The sequence below is a fragment of the Fusarium proliferatum genome (genome assembly GCF_900067095.1).
Source record: "Fusarium proliferatum ET1 genome assembly, contig: FPRO_scaffold017, whole genome shotgun sequence".
Classification (NCBI taxonomy): domain Eukaryota; kingdom Fungi; phylum Ascomycota; class Sordariomycetes; order Hypocreales; family Nectriaceae; genus Fusarium; species Fusarium proliferatum.
Genome location: NW_022194806.1, coordinates 550,141 through 555,888, shown reverse-complemented (window position 1 = coordinate 555,888; position 5,748 = coordinate 550,141).

Genomic DNA, 5,748 nt, shown 5'->3' with positions numbered 1-5,748 from the left:
TATATATATTATAGGGGCTTATAATTAAATAAGTTAGGCTTATAGTAAGTCTATAAGTTAAGTTATAAATCTATTATAAGTCAGTAGGGCAGCTTATAGTAAGTTTCTTTTAGTGTGATATAAGTTAGTTTATAATTAGTAAAAATTAGTGGGGCATATATAATATAAGCGCTATATCCTATTTAATTATAATATAATCTCCTCCCTTCTCTTAGTTTTATCCTTAAGACCTGCTTATTTATACTTTCTTTTATATAATCCTAATATATCCTAACTTAATCCTGTAATATTCTTTTTATTCTTCTAATATTATATTAGAATTTAAGGCTACTTATAATTATTATATATAAGCTATTTTAATTAAAAATACCGGTTTCCTTATTATACTATATAGTTATTATACTCCTTAAAAGTTAAAGTATTAGGCCCTTCCTGGCTATAAGCATTATTCTTAATATACTTATTGCAGTTAAAAATATAATAGTAAGGGCATTATTAATTTAAAAGGTTTATTAGGGTTATTCTCTAGTTTATCTTAGGTATTTTACTAATCTTATATAGTAGATTGTTTTATGACTAAAAAACGTTAGCTTAAATATAAAGAAAGGGTTACTAAAAATAAATTATTGCAGTTATAGTAATAGGTTAATGAATATTTAAGTTACTTAATGTATCTTTATTGTTAGAAAAGGCAATTAAATAAGTATAGTTTTAAGATACTTTATTAAAATATTAAGACTCTTAATAAGTTAGAGTTAGTTAAAAATGTAAAGTCTTTTGCTATAGTAGAGGCTTAGCTGGCTAAGGCTATAAATATTATTAATTAAAGTAAGGTTTTTTTTTTTAATTTAGTTAGTAAAACTTCTTTAGAAGTTGCTAGATATTAATAAGGTATTTTAAGGGTTTCTATATATTTTTACTTTTTAGGTAGTTTTTCTACTTAATTAGATATTCTTTCTTACTATTTATTACTTATATTTCTCTAATTTCTTTTACTTTATAGAGTTCTAGTCTATTAATTTCTTTTAATTTATTGCTAGTTTTAATATAAATTATATTTACTGCTAACTTAAGTAGTAAGATATAAAAGACAGGATAAATTCTAACCTTTAGTAGTAGGTTTAGTTTATAGTTATTTATTAAGACTTTTTTTATAATCTTATAGGGTTTAATATATTTAAAGTTAAGTTTATAACTTAATTATTTAGTGGTAATATTTTTTATAGATAGGTAAACTATATCTCCCTCTAAAAAGGTAAGTCTTCTTACTTTTTTAGGGTTATAATACTATTATATCTATTTTCTAATAAATTTAAGTTCTATTTAAAGTTTATTATATAGGTTCTTTAGATTATTACTCTTAAATATAGCTATTAGGTTAATTATTTTAGGTTTCTATATATTATAGTATACATTTAGTATAAATCTAAAGTTAGTATTAGCTAGTATTAGCTATATACTTTTATTATATATAGTATTATAGGTAAGTTAGGTATATAGTAACTTTTTAACTTAATTATTTTACTTATAATTAATATAATACTATAGGTATTATTTTAGTATTTAATTTATATATTCTATTTATCTATCTATTTAGGGTCTAAATGCTATTATAAGCTTATAATTTAGTCTTAAGTATACTATAAGTGCTTTTTAAAATCTTAATATAAATATTCTTTCTCTATTTAAGAGAATCTCTATTAGTATTCTATATATACTGATAATATATCTATAAAAGATATATAAAAGCTATTTAGCGTCTATATCTTCTCTATAGGGTAGGTAATATAAGAACTTTATAAGTTAATTTATAATAATTATAATACTATTATAAAAGATTCTAGTTAAGGGTTCTTTTAATAATAGTAGCTTAGTTATAAAATCTATTATAATTAAGTCTTAAGGTTATTATGCTATTAGTAGTAATTATAGTTCTCTATAAGGTTTATATTATCTAGCCTTAATTTTTACATAAAGGTTATATTATTTAATAACTTTTTCTATTAATTTTCTTAAAATCTTATATTTTTATTATAGCAGTTATTTAAGGGTCTTTATAACTTCTTAATATCTATATATAGGGTATATATAGAAGTCTTTAATAAATTTTTATATATCTCCTAAAGGTTCTTTTATAGTTGCTATCTGTATTTATTCTAGTGTCTGTATTAGTTATATAAACTGGTATTTTCTTTTATTGTTTTTCTTTAGGAGTTATTCTATCGTTTTAACTATATTAGTATTATAATCTGGTCTTCTGCTAATTATATCTGCTTTTCTATTATCTAATTCTTTCTAGTAAATAATTATAAAATCGAATTTATATAGGTATTTAGTATAGTATAATTATTATCGGTTAAGTTCTTATATTATTATAAAGTATAAAATATTTTAGTAGTTAGTATAGACCTTAATCTGGTATATATTTCCTATAAGGTAGTATTTAAATTCCTTAAAGCAGTTAATAATTACTAAGAATTCCTTATTATAAATAAGGTAATTAAGTTCTGCTTTATATAACTTATATAAGTAGAATATAATAGAATATAGTTTGCCTTAATTATTATATTAACTAATCTATCTTTTTAATATAAAATTTAATAAATTAGTCTTAAGTTCTATTTCCTTATTAGGGTTAAATATAATTAATATAGGTTTACTAAGGATTATATCTTATAGTTATTTAAATACTTTTTAGATATTTAATGCCTAAATAAATTTTTATTTCTTTTTAGTAAGTTCTATTAGTAGATTTACTATCTTACTAAAATCCCTAATAAATTATTAGTAGTAGTTAATAAAACCTAAAAAGCTTTATACTTTTTTAACTGTTTTAATTATAGGCTAATTTACTACTATTAAGATTTTCTTTTATTCTATCCTAATTTCTTTAAATATAATAATATATCTTAAAAAGTCTATTTCTTTTATATAAAAGTAATTCTTTTTTAATTCTATTAATAAGTTAGTATTTTATAAAGCTTTTAAAACCTTATAGATATATTTCTTATATTCTTTTTTATTATTTAAGAAGATTAAAATATTATTTAGGTAGTAAACTATAAAGATATTTAAGTACTATTAAAGTATATTATTAATTATCTGCTAAAATATAGTAGATATATTAATAAGTCTAAATAGTATTATTAAGTACTTAAAAAGTCTAAACTTAATTCTAAATGCTATCTTCTATTTATCTCTTTCCTTAATATAAATTAGGTTATAGGCTCCCTTTAGGTTAAAAGCAGTAAAGATCTATTTTTCTTATAGGCAGTCTTTAAGTTTTATAATAAGTAAAAATAAGGTCCTATCCTTAATAGTAAGGGCATTTAACCTTCTATAGTCTATAATAAGTTATAATTTTCTATTTTTTTTAAGAATAAATATTATTAGGAATTCTACTAATAATATAGATATCTTAATATTTCCTTTTATTAATTCTACTTTTAGATATTCTTTTAGGGTATTAAGTTCCTTTTTATTAAGGTTATAGATCTTTTAAAGCGATAAGTCTTTTAATTTAAGCTATATTTTATAGTCTTAATGGCTATATTATAGTACTTTTATTTTAAGTTCTTTATTAAATAGTTTCTTATAGATATAGTATTCTTTTAATATATTTTTAAGTTAGTCTTACTATTCTTTTTTCTTAAATTCCTTTTATATTTATAGTTAGTTATTTAGGCTATATAGTTATATTTTAAGGAGCCCTAAGATTTATTAATTTTATTATTTTTTGCCTTTTATATACTTATACTTAACTCCTATTAGAGATAGTAAATCCTTTATTTTATACTTACCTATACTATCCTTATTAGTTAAGGTATAAGATCTTATATTTATTATAATTATTTTATTATTACTGTTAGTATTACTAGAAAAGGTAACTTAGCCAGTCTTTTAGTTAATATAGAGGTTCTTTTTTTATAGCTAATTAATATCTAGAAGGATATTAACTTCTTAATCTAAAAGAAAGATATTAAAGTCTATTCTTTAATTTTTTCTTTAGATAAAGACCTTAAGGTAATTAATCTCTTAATTAATAATTCTATTATTATAATTAAATAGTTAGCCTTTTATATTAATTAGTAGGTAGGGTTTTTATTTCTTTCTTTATAGTAGTTATAGCTATATAACTATTTTTAGATTAATAAAATTTTATTTAGCTCTATAATTAATTTATATATTTAGCTATTTCTCTTTAATCTAAACTTTTAGTATTAGATATTATAGTATTAGGTCTTTATATAGTTCTAAAGCGTTTATTAGTATAAGTTATTTTTGCCTTTGCTTTTTGCTTTTCTATTGCTCTGCCGTTATAGGAAGTATATGGCTTTTCTTAAGCTATTAAGGTGTATTAACTTACAGTCTTTATTATTGTATTTAGTGCCTATATGATATTCTATATTATCTTTTAAGTTAAACTTATTATTGCTTAGATATTGCTATAGGTGTTTTTTTAATTCTATATCGGTTTCTATTAGGTATATTTATCTTTATCCTAAAGGTATGCTTTTTAAGTATAGGCTATCTACCTCCTATTATCTTTACAGTTTTTTTATATCTTTTAAACTGGTATTATTAACTAATAATTTCTTTAAATATATATACTTTCCTAAAGTAATTTCTTTAAACTCTTTTTCTGCTTTATTAATTATCTATTATAATTATTTAATTCCTTATAGTAGGTTTTTATTCTTATAGATCTATTAGTAGTAAGGTATATTAAATTATATTTCTACTACTTTAAGGTTTTTATACTATAGGTATACTAAGTATCTTTATACTTTTTCCCTAAAGTAAGGTTTATTATTTAGTGTATTAAGTATAATAATTAGAAAATAATTACTATCTAGCTTATTTTATTTATATAGTTTACACTAATAGTTTCTATATAATACCTAAAATACCTTATTGTATTTAGGATATATTAGCACTATTTATAGGTTATCCTTATTATTAAATGCTAGTTTTAGGTATAGTAGGTTTATTACGTTATTAGTATAATAGGCTTTAATATAAATTATTTCTCTTTTATCTATATTCTTATATTCTTTAGGTCCTTATATATAGAAGTTTTTCTATATTTAATATATTTATTTTCTATACTTATTATACTCTAACTAGTATTCTTTAATTTACTTTTAAGCAATCTACTTATCTTTTCTTTATAAATCTTATATATTAGCTTATATAGCTTTTCCTCTATATCCTATAGATTGTAAGCTTTACTATTATCTCTATTAGTGGCATTCTTCTGCTTTAACTTCTTATTTCTATATAGCTTCTCTTTCTAAAAGTGTTATTTTAATAGGGATATTATCTATTAGTCTAGATAGCTAACCTGGTTCTTCTAGGTTAGGGATAATAGTCTTTCCTTTCCTAATAACTTCTAGTATTTATATTTCTCTATATTTTTATTATTTCTTAAATTCTTTAAATTCTTTATTTCTTTTATTTTGCCTTTTTTTATACTATTTCTTATAGATATATTCTTACTTTTTAGGGTCTTATATATATCTATAGTAGTTCTTATTTTATATTTCCCTTTTACGTTTTTTATATTCTTTCTTAATAAGTGTATTATCTTTCTTATATTTAGGTATATAATTTTCTGGCTTAATCTAGGTAATACTTAAGTCTCCATTAAACTATCTATTATATCTGCTTTAGGTTATTCTTAAGGTCTAGGTTCTTATAACTATCTAGGGTTTAAGCTATTATATTAGTCCTAGTGCTTACTTACTG